The sequence below is a fragment of the Cryptomeria japonica genome, chromosome 5, assembly GCF_030272615.1.
Source record: "Cryptomeria japonica chromosome 5, Sugi_1.0, whole genome shotgun sequence".
In the NCBI taxonomy this organism is placed as follows: Eukaryota; Viridiplantae; Streptophyta; class Pinopsida; order Cupressales; family Cupressaceae; genus Cryptomeria; species Cryptomeria japonica.
The window spans coordinates 778,851,455-778,864,233 of NC_081409.1; positions in this window are offsets into that span (position 1 = coordinate 778,851,455).

Here is a 12,779-nt window from a genome sequence, read left to right on the forward strand (position 1 = left end):
GTAGCGTGTTAAATGCCAATGCTAGTGTGAGAGCGAAGCAGGGTGTTTGAAGCCGTGGCATAGAGTCTAGACCTATGATGGCGTGTGAAGATTTGTAGACAACTTCCAGGAGCATTATTCTATGCAAGGAATGAAAAAGGCGAGTAACCTTGCCTCATATTCTTTGAGGCATCAAGCCATTTGAGGTGAGATAGGATGTGCAATGATTGGTTAGTTTTTTAAATGCTGCTATAAATAAGCACATGGCAGTGCTTGCAGGAGGAAGCATACAATGGTATTTGCAGGGAAAGTGAGGAGAAAGCAAATTGTATCACAGACTCGTTTGGAATGAGTCTCATAATCTGAAAGTGTGTGTAAATCACTTGAAGAATGACTAGTGCAACGTATGAAAGAAAACGTATGCATATGTTATTTTGCAGAATAATTTCATAAAAGTAGGCGAATAGAATAAATTGCTTAATTGAATTGAACCAGATCAAAAGTACCAACTGTCGCCTTTAAGGTTGTCATCCTGCTGATCGATAAGGTGACATCTGATCCTGCTTCCTCTCCAGTTTAAGTTGAATTTGAAATTTGAACGTTAAACAGTGCTCTTGGTGGCCTAAGTCCAATTGGGTGGTCGTGGCCGCGGATGGGGCTCTGGCAGTGTTGGGGATCGTGGGAGTCGTGGTGGTGGCAGCTGCACTGTGTCCTCCCCAAGCTCTCTTCCTGAGCCTCCAGCCTAGCTGCACTTTCAAACACAGAGATATGTTTTTGTTCCTTTTTTTTGGCCTTCTAATGTCTTATTAAAAACTCTCTGGCTTTAAGTGCAAAGATGCACTGATAAACTCTACATTATTTTGGTACCTTTGCTGAATTCCCATATTTTGAGGGCTGTTTAAGGTTTAAATTGGACTTTTTCCTTCTATGGCAGATTATGTAGGATATGTAGACTGTTAATCTCTGTAATTTTTAAATTTTCTAATAATATAAAATTCTGGCTTTGCCGTTTGCTGATTAAAAAAAAGAATAAATTACTTAATCCTCACTAGCCCTTTCCTGTGACTGCGACTGGAAATGGGCTTGCTTGAATGGATGGTAGTTAACCGCGTGCAATTTGTCGAGGAAAATTTGGTGCAAATAATCTGTTGAAAGATTGCATGCAATTTATCAAAAAGGAAATTTGAATGACATCAGGGCTGATAAATATAAACCCTATGTTGCACTCGAAGAGGGAGATATTGGTCAGGCTAGGCATTTATAATTCAATAAGAGACAACAACGACCTAAAGCACCCTCACTCGGAGCGATTGAGTGTTTTATCTGAAGAATTCATAACAGTGTATGAAAAGCTTGGGCGCATATTGATAACAAGCATGCTAACAGTGCAACATTGTAATTTGGCAGGAGTTACTCGTTTGTGTTTACGAGTTTAATTGATTCAAAGTTTTTCATATTATAAGGTAGACGTTAATGTTTCTCATATATGTCATACATTTGAAGATTCAATTAACAAGAAATTGAATGAAAAAGAACATGTGGCTTTTGAGAATTCTAATATGCATCCGTGAAGAAACACCATTTGAGGTTGAGCTTTAACATTCTGTGTTAGATAGGCCTTCGATGTTTTGAATGTTATAGTAGCAGGTGAGATTAGAATGAACAAGGTTGTACATTCACATATGATATTTTTTTCTGAGAGTCGTGGTTTGCTCACCAATATCCTGATGTTAAGTCTGGCAAGTGTATTCATGTTCTTCTCATTGATGATACCATCAAGCATGTCATTAAGAATTTATTTGATGACTATTTAAAGCCCCTTATTTGTTAGAAGATTATCACCCAATGAGAAAGGGGATCTTTTCTTTGTCAGAAGTGAAATGCATAGTGTGGGGTTCAAGGCAATTGAGGTATCCTCTAGAGTCTACTGTCCGTGTCACCCTTCTATTGGGGTTATGGTACTTCCTAAAGTGCTACTTTTGGAGGTTAAGGACTAATGAATATCAAACTATAGGTTGATGGCACTGAAGGATGGAGGAACTTCCATCATCCCAAGTTAGCTTCTCACTTATATGGTGCTTTGCATGAGAAGAATTTTTTCATTCTTTTTTCTTTCATTTTTTTGGTACTGACAGATTTGAAGGATGTATATATTGTGAAGTTTGATTTTTAAAGACAACGGAATTGGTGTTGAACTCAATATGGATTGTTTCCCAATGAATGCACAAGACCCTGACCTAGAATTATGCCCTCTCGAGGGTCAAGATACAACTTGATGGAGCTTTATGATTGCAAAACTTAGTATGGATTGTTGTGCAATAATTTAAAAATCTGTAATTTGAGAGTTCAAAGAAAAGAGAACTTGAGAATTCAACTCAAAGCTACACCCTTATGAGGGTCACAAAGCAGCTTGATGGAGTTCCACCTTATTCAAGACTTATTTCTTCAAAGAAAGATATTTTCTTTCGATTTCAACAAATATATTTTCCAAGCCTTGGCAAGGGTGGGGGTGTCCCTTGCAAGATGAATTTTGTGTTCCATTGGTGGTACTTTTGCAAGAACAATTTATTCAAGGGGGAATGTTAGCATAATAGGTGTATATTACATTGTTTGATCATGAATTGCCCACTAGTTATGGTGTAGTTACTATCGTTATAGAACTACCCCATGTATCCTTTACAAATGCTTTTGCAATATCAAATTTAATACATATCGAGCATTTTATTCTACAAGGTAGTCATTGGAAAATACCAATGATCAATGATTAGGCTATTGCAAGGGATTAGCAAATACTCACCTAGTTCACAGAGGTGAAGGATTGCCAAGGGCTACTCTACTTATGATACAAAAGCTATTGAGCTAGCAATTATCCTTGTAAGGGTTAAGGTAGATTCAGAGAAAATACACATTAACAATTATATGCAAATACAAAAACAAAGATGAAGAAAAATGTATAACACAGATAACACAGAGATATAACGTGGTTTACCCAAGATGGGTTGCATCCACATAACACAACCATCCAATCTTTTATTATTATCCAATAAATTAGTACAACTCGATTACAATTCCTTTTACATTCTAGCCACTTATAACATGCAGTTTTTAGGGCAACATACAAAGTCGGCTATTTTTAGGTTTTTTTCTCAATGTCATTTTTTCAACAAAAAACGGGAAAAAAAAAATATGAGGGCAAGAATACATTATAAGTGTACAGTGCTTGCATGATCAGTCACCACATATCAACAATCCTACCGTGTGGGTAATGGTAATCAAAGTTACTTGTCATATTGGGAGGGTCAACAAACAATCACTTATAGCACAAGGTTGATCGATGCAAGCTGCTACCCATATTGTGAAGTTATTTGGCAATATGACTAAGGTTACAAGGTGGTATATGTTGGAAGCTACTTCTTCCTAGGTGGACATTTATTTCATCAATGTCTTGAGGGCAATTAAATTTGGAACCCATCAGCTAGATAGGCTAGATAGGTTCACTACATGGAAAATATCTCTTATGCCCATGTGACCTTTTTTGGATTGAGGTGGACCCCTAATGTAGTATGAGATACACTGAATCCTCTTTTGAGTGTCCCAATGTATACTTGACCCTGTGTGGGATTGAAGTGGATCCCTATTTTAATATGGGTGACATCGAATCCTCTTCACAGTTTACTGATTGTGTATTTCACTTTGCTAAGTTGAGGATGATCCCTAGTATAGTGTGCGATACGCCATGTCCTCTTCATAGTTACTCCCTCAAAAATCTCAATCATCACTTGAGTCAATAATCTGAGCTCTTCATAGGATTATTCCTGACATAGCTTGTGAGGTCCATTTGGTTGGGGTGTTAAGGGCAATTGTTCAGTTGGCTGGGTTTTTTAGCACCTAAGAGGATTGTTAGGCAACTAGGATGCTAGTCATGACTAGACTTGAGTTCTTGTTCACCTCCAAGTACTTGACATTATGATCTTCTCATTTTAATTATTTCATTATGTGGTATTGTAATCATATAAACTTACTCTTCATGCTATTTAATATGATTTTTGTATATACATACTATTTTTATCTTATTAAAAGTAAATTGCTCTCTTGTAGTAACCATTTGTATATCCTAGATGTCTTTGTTTAGCATTGGGATTCTTGGAACGAAGGTTCTATTTTCTAGTGCAGTTCAGTTTATGCTTATTGAAATATATGATGTAGAAACAACTAGACAAAGTGCATGGAGAAGAAACAGTTGATTCAAAGGATAATGGTTGCACTAAAATAGAGTTATAGAATGGATCCCATTATGCATTTGGATTGTCAGAATGAAAGCATATTTGATGGCCCCAGGGTTTGATGTTTGGTAGTTAGTTGTGGATGGATATGAAATACCTAATAGTCCTCCAAGAGTTCAAATAAAAAAGAAGGCTTGTGAAAATAATGCCAAGCCAAGGAGTGATATTTTATCTGTTTTATCTAACTTCGAGTTTGTGAAGATCATGCATTGTGGGATAGTTAAGAAAGTAGAGTTTGAGTTGCACAATATCTATGAAGGAGTTGAGAAGGCCAACCAACCAAAACTTCAAAGCTACCAAAGTAAATTTGAGAGTAAAAATGAAAGACAAGGAGAACATTTCTACATTCCTGCTCTAGTTTGATGAAGTTTTAACTCTACTAGAGGATTTGTTGAAGAAATGAAGGAGGTCATGGCTATGAAAAAGGGTCTCAGATCCCTTACCTTGAGATTCGATGCAAAGACATCTAGTATTAAAGAAGCTAAAGGTTTGGTTAAATTAACTATGGATGGGTTGTATGCATTTTTTATTGCTAATGTGATGAGGATTGATACTGATAAATTATCAAGGAAAGACATTGTATTTAAAGTGTTCAAGAATTAATAAGATTTAGATTCAAATGATGAGTCAAATTCCAAGGAGGCAAACTTTGTTAAAAAGATGTAGAGAGGTTTCATAAATTAAGGTAAGTTGCCATTCAAATGCTTTAATTGCAATGAAGTGTGACATTTTATGGCTACGTGTCCATATAAAGACTCAAAAAATTAAGGTTGAAAGTATGAAAAGTCTTTTTTCTAAAAAAGAAGAAATTCTAGAAGAATTAGAAAAGTTTCTCTATGAATGAGGAAAGTGTTTGTCTGATAAAGAGGAAGATGAAATAACTTTTGAGAATGAAGGTGAAAGGGCTATGTTCATGGCTATAGAGACTACCATAGGTAATGATGGAATAAAAATCAAGAAGTATTAATGATGATGAGGTTAATCTTGTGGAAGAATTACTTCGTGCTGCTAAAAACACCCAAAGGTTGGAGAAGAGGATTGTTGAAGAATTGAGAATTAAAGACAGATTAGCTTAGAATCTTGAGAAGGTGGAGAAGATGATCATTTATTTGAGGATTCAAGTGGAAGAAGAAAAGAGAATTGAAGAAGTTATGATAGAAAGATTTCTAACAAGAGATAAAGAATGTGAAAAACTAAACGTAGAGATTGTGTCATTGAGAAGAGATCTGGGAAAAGTAAATAGTCAATTGAAGTTAAAGTTTGGGAGAAGCACAAAAATCTTAGATTAGATAATTAAAAATCAAAGATCACCACATAACAAAACTCTATTGGTTTTATAGACATTTAGAAGGGAAAGGTAATTAAATAGCCAATGAAGTCAGTTGGTGGGAGTTCAAAGTACAATGGATCTGGATGTTCCAAATTTGAACAAGTAGTGACAACTACAAAGAGCAAGAAGGTAGAAGATGGTTTCATTTTGTAGACAACTAAAATTGTCTTAGCATAATTAAATAAATATTTTTATTCATTTAATCTTTCCGTATTCTTCTATTAATTAAATGAATATTTATTTAATTAATTAATTCACTAAACCTCTTCTAAGCCCCTTTTCTATCATAATTTAAATAAATATTTTTATTTATTCAGATTTTATTTTTCTCAAATTAAATAAATATTTTATTTATTTAATTCATGTGGCCCTCCTTTTATTAATTTATTAATTTCTTTAATTTATTTCAGATTTATTCATGTTTAGCTTTTTCCTCCTCATTTATCTTAACCACTCCAAAATTTATTTTCAAATTTTCTTTGTGTACCGTTCAATCTTAGCTGGTCATCTTTTTTCCCACCTCTTAATCTTATCCCTCCACTTTTAGAATGGTCTTTATAAAAGAGGCTTCATCCTCTCTCTTTTTCAATCAATCAACCTCAGAGCATACTTGCATTCTGTGGAATTGACTCTATCCTACATTATTACAATCAAGCTACATCATCACAACCACTTCTATTCCCCATTGAGCTCTTGTTCAAGAATACAAATTTTGAGAGAAACATATCAAAACAAGATCAATGGAGATAGGAGAACAATGAAGATCAAACCCATTTAAATGTGTAAAGGTAACATTTGGTTTATTTTGTAAGTTTACATGTTTGATGATTCTTCATTGATGTGTTGTTGAATCTCATTGTAGATCTAGGGTTTTATGGTTGGAACTACGATTTGCAATCGATGGTTCGAATTCAGCATGTATGCATTCATGTGCACAAATAAAGGACATCTGAGACAAGCATCAAGAGGAAAATGCTACAATACCAAGTTAAATCATTCTTTTTTGGTTGTTATTTGAATTGCAATCATTTTTGTCACAATGTTGTGGATTGTAGAAAGGGTTCTATAACAAGAAATAAATTTGTTAGGAGAAATTTTTTTGCTCCATTATTTACAGAAGACTAATGGTTGTGAAATCAAGAATACTATTATCAATAGGTTAGTTACAAAATAAAGTAGGACTAACACTGATGTATATCGTCTAAGTGACATTAATGGGTAAAATTATTTTACCATATAAAGGAAAGAGAGTTGGTCTTGACACAAAAGGTTGAGACATATCAACTTTGATGATCATGTGAGAATTAGCTCAAAAGGAGTGGTATGAAACATGCATAAGATCAAGAAGGTTCCTCCATCTACTATTTGCAAACCATACAACGAGGGAAAGCATATGAAGACTAGATTTCCTTCTAAGGAATACTCTAAAACAAATACAGTGAATTATGGTCCTTTGAGAACATAGAGAATTCTAGATGACGGGAATTTTGAGATGAGACAGAGGTGGAGAGTTTATCCTCAACAAGTATAAAGAATTTTATGAGAATCAAGAAATTTAGAGACAATTTTCTACTCTTAGGAGTCCTTAGCAAAATGTAGTTGCTGGAAGAAAGAATAGCACTATTCGGGAGATGGTTAGAACAATGTTGACTCAATTAAAGCTACTAGACATGCATTGGAGAGAAGCAGTTTAGACAAAAGTGTGTATTTTGAACAAATGTCGAATCAAATCAAGGACTAAAAAGACACCATATAAGATATGAAATGGAAGACCTTCTTCAATTATGAATCTTAAAATATTTGGACGCAAGTGCGACACAAAGAGATATGTAGAACATTCGGGTAAGTTTGATTCTAGATTTGATTTTTAAAGGCTATGCTATTCGAAATCAATTAAGAAAAGATTATTTTAATCATTAGTTCCAAGATGCATGTACCAAGATAGATCTTTCCGACCCTCTTGTTCAAACAACTCTTTAGGATTTCAAGTTTGAAGACCTTCTCTCAACAGGATTGAGTAGGATTGCTTGGAACAATTAAAAACTTTATTTCTTCAAAGAATTATTCAATGTAAAAACACAACTCTTAAATGTATTACACAAGCCGAATCTGTTGCTCAACCACTCAAATTGGGAAATATTTTTGGGTTTCTTCATTATTTGCATAAACTATGAGATTTTGCAAACGACCTGAAAGGTAATTTGAGATATCCTTGTATGCATACTTATCCTCTTTTGAGCTCTACAAATAACCAAAAATGTTGGTTGACTAGTATGAGCTCTCTTCTATACAAGATTGGTATTTTTGCTGACAATTTTACACCATTTAGGTTTTCTTGTAGGGTTCCCAATATTTGAGTGGGTTAGAGACATGAACACAAATACATTAGGGAGGACATTTACAGGACCTCCATCCCACATACTTGAATTTATCCTCCTAGGTCATTTAGTCCAAAATTGATTCATTATGACTGTATAAAACTCTAAATTGTGATGAAGAAATTATCCTTTCAAACTATCTTCAAAAACATTGGTCTCATGGAATTTGAATTCCCCCTTAGCTAGGTGTAGATTGACTCACGTCAACTAAAAAATTGAGATAAATTTCCACATTCCAAAAGATGAACTTGTTTACAATTTACTTTCTAGAGTTAGACATTGAGGATCATTTTTTTTTTAGATACACTTATTTTTATGAGATGCATAGAATATTTTTGTGTCTATGTAGGAACTCTTGGTAGTCTTTATAAGCTTTCTTTTGGTATCAAGATGATAAATGTTTAGAATTATACACTAGAAGAGCTGGCATGTTTATACATTGCCACTTAAGTGAGTTGTTCAAACAAAGGATAATTTTGCTAGCATTAGAACTATAACCTCCTCCTCCATTCCAACCAACTTTTTTAAGTGGCTTAACACATGCATCTAATAGTTGCAAACATAAATTGTCAAAAACAAGGAGTTGCAAAATGTGATAAGCATGCTTAGTAATGTTCCCTCTTAGAGTAATTAATTTTGCGAAGACCATTAGCCTATTTCCTTTCCCATTGTCTATTTGAAATATTGCAAGGGAATAATTGATTAATTAAATTAAGTTGTCTAGAGATTTTTATTTTAAAGACATTTTTTTCTCTTCTCTTGCTATCTTACCTTGATGATAGATCATAGACTTTGATTGGAAACATTGATAACAAAAAAATATAAACTGTCAAATCCAAAAAATACTTACAGTATAGACTGTGAAAATTTCATATTTCTAACTTTATAAATATTAATAATTTCAACTTCAACAAAACCGACATTATATAATAATATCAAAACATAATCAATTGTCACCTGCATTACATACCATTCGGATAACTATTCTAATAAACTATCATTGAACATTATAATAATAAAAAGTTTAATTTCCTATATTTGAATTACACTAGTAGAAGTTTAATAGTCTAAATATTAAAATAGTAATTTAAGGTCAAAGTAAATACCATTCAACAGCTCTTACAGCATAAGGTCGTCTCGAGTTTGTTGATCAAACTTTGCACCTGCTAGATTCGTTGAGCAAGCTGTAAGACTGAAAAGTGGCAAATAGAAAAGTGGCAAATAGAAAATTGTACAAAAATTTGCCATTTGAATTATTCTTCCTACTCTAGGAAATCTCATTTAAAGTAACAATTATAAAAGTAAACTAAAATGAAAATAACGAATAATCAGTTTAGCAGCACCTGCAATTCGGCTGGATGTGGATCTGTCTGTTGAACAAGACTGCTGAATGGATTGCACCATGGAAAGTTCAAACACTTCACTGAATTGTGTATACCTGACCTCCATATAATCAGTACGATATGCATTGGGATAATACGCCAGCCAGATCTCAACCTCCACAAACCACTTCAAAGTTTTCCCCTCTAAATCTTTGTTGAGCCACCACGTTATGGGCGGCCCGCACATATCTCCTTCAAAACTAATTCCTCCATCTTGTGTGAAGGGTCTATCAGACCCCACTTCTTTTGCAAGAGCTTTAAAAGCTTTGTAGTACTTGTGTCCGCTGCTTGCAGGCTTATAATTAAACACAGACTGTCCGTGAGAATTGTCACACAGAGTCCACTCCAGCTTCCCTCGTGTCATGTCACCATCTCTATTACAGAGCCAATTTTTCCTCACATGGGTAGAGGTGTTTGTATGGTCACACTTATTCCAAAAACGCAATGAGGGCATCCCTGAAACCACTTCCACTTGCAAGGAACACTTTTTAGTTTTGGCTTCGGATACACTTGCAGAAGGGTTTGCCGAAGAAGTGCCCAGGTAAAGGCACTGGACCCCAGATCTACACTCCAGCCCCATTGTTAATCTGATATTTGCTGGAAAATACCATTCCCTTTCCACTTTATTAAGAAGTATCCTGGAAGAATCCAGTTTTAATGCTTTGCAGCGCAGATGACGCAGTTTGAGCTCAACTTTTATGCAATCCCCCTGAATGTTCACAGATTTGTCTAAGCTAAACATGCATTGCAGCAGATGATGACTCAAAGCGTATTTGAGATAATAATCCGCGGTACCGTAATAAATCTTCCTCTCCATTTCCAGCAGTGGGCAGTAGCAGTGCATTATCCAAGACTTACCAAGGGTTAAGCTGTATGGAATTTTCAACTCATCAACACTTGCACCTTCGAATTCCGAGAAAATTCGACTCTGCTTCGAAGCCAGAGATTTCATCAGACGTTCTGTAGCGTATGGCCCAATTATTTGGAGTGTCTCAGCAGTTAACTTCTTCAATTTAGCTTTGTAGGATTCTGTAGTCACATAAATCTGTCCACTTAATTAAATGAATACTTAGTATTTATTTGATTATTTAACCATCAATTAATAATTAATTAAATTAATATTTAATTAATTCATCTTAACCCTATTCTCCTATTAATTAAATAAATTATTCAATTTATTTGATTTAATTCACTTAACCAAATTCAGACCATTAATTAAATAAATAAATCATATTTATTTAATTAAATCTTCTCTCACATTTAAATAAATTAATATTTATTTAAAACCCCCAAAATCCCACCTCTCACATTTAAATAAATAAATCATTTATTTAAATCACCTTTATCCTCCACCCACTTGTATTTTCCTACAAAAGCAAGTTGCACAACTATTTTAAATAAATTATTTATTTAAACTCCTATTTATCCTCACCCACTTGAAACCTTTAATGGTTTCCCTTAAAGTATTCAAACTTGATGGCTTTAAAGTCTTCAAACTTGATGGCTTCCTTCTATAATCTTCTTAAAGACTTTAATGGTTTTCCTTAAAGTCTTCAAGCCTTTAATGGTTTCCCTCAAAGTCTTCAAGCATTTTAAATGCTTTATCTTCTTTTTCTCATTTAAATAAATTAATATTTATTTAAATATTTATCCAAATTCAACTTACACCATTTAATTGAAATAAATGATTTTATTTTAATTGAAAATACCAAAATTTCTCCCACTTCCATTTTCCTACAAAATCCACTTGTATGCCTAAACCCCTTCTAGATTCTTCTAAACCCTTCCTAATTAGCCTAATCCATCCCCTAAATATTGTCACATTCCTAAGCAAATTGGAGTCACTTCTCAAAGACTCCAAAGTCTTTGAAAAGCAATTAATGTTTTGTGTGTTCAACAAATTAACCCTCAAAGTCTTGGATAACCTTTGAAAGCTTTCAACCTTCAACCACTTAATCCCCAAAGTCTCCAATAACCATTAATGGTTAATTCAACCCTCCCACATGGTTAAAACATTTGTTTTGACTCAACCTCTACCCAACCCAAAGGTCTCATCAGGCCATTAATGCTTTGACCATGATTATCTCTTAAACATTTGCACAAAGGTTTATCCTTGGATTAACTCTTAATCCAATGGGTAATCTTAATTTAGACTTGACCCTTACCTTCTAGATAACCATGAGGTCTTCTCAGGCCTTTAATGCCTCCAACCTCTTCTCTCAACCCAATCCTATGTTGAAACTTGTCACCATTTTATTGGTGCCAATTGTGCACATGGATCCCCAACTTTCAATCCTAACCCTTGTTAAGATTGCTCAATCTTAACCCTTCATTTCCCTATTTCTTCTATAAATAGAACCCTTCTCCTCAAGCAAAAGGAGAAGCATTTTAGAGTATTGTTGTTATACTGGCATTAGCATAGAGCTTTTTCATAGCATCACTATCTACTCTTGCATAGTATTTGCTTATCATATTCAACCATCTTGAATCTCCATATGGCATCCATGGCTAGTGCTAAAAGCTGAGAGCTACACTCATTTGGGACTTGGAGAGGAGAGAAACAAGGGAGAAGCATCAAAAGGAATCATGGAAGCATCTTAGGGAGGCTCTTCTCCTTTCTTTTATTTTGTTAAACTTCTTTCATGCTTTTTGAAATCTCTCTTGATATGTTTGGAATGGTTTTTAGTTCTTTGTTTTGTTTTTATGGTTGAAACTAACTTATTAACATTGAACTTTGTTGTTGCCTTGTCCCCATTTCCATGACATCATTTGGTGAACCCGACGTGAATCCAAACACCAAAAAGATCAACTTTTTTTTTTTTTTTTTTTAACCAATAACATGTTTGAATGTTGAAAATGTCACACAGGTTGCGCTTTTGACACTGTTTTGGTGCATTTGACATTATTTTGGCGCTATTCACCCTGTTTCAGTGCTTTTTCCTTCTCTGTCTTTCCCTTTCTTTTAGTGCGTTTGTGTTAAATAGTGCCTCTGTTCAAACGCAGACTAGCGCTATTGTAACAAAACGTTGTACAAATCACCTTGTAACCAAAAAAAAAAAAAAATTAGGCTTGTAGAAGCCCACCAAATAGGCGGATTTTACTAACGATTTTTCTCTTTTGTGAAAATTTAAATTAGATTAAAAAGTAGATTTATATTTTTTACTAACTTGTTTTTTGAAGTTGGTTTTAAAAATGAATTCACTTTTTATTTTGGTTTAAAATTAACTTCACATTTCAAATTTGGGCTTTTAAAAAAAGAATCACACATTTGTTTGGGGCTCTTAAAAAGAATTTCATTGTTTCAAGGTAAAAAGAACCACAAACTTACACAAAAACAACTTTTTTTTTTTTTTTTTGTAAGTTAGGAAACAAACTTCGTTTTGGTGCTTAAAATAAACAAGGCAAAATTTATTTCTTGCATCAAGAT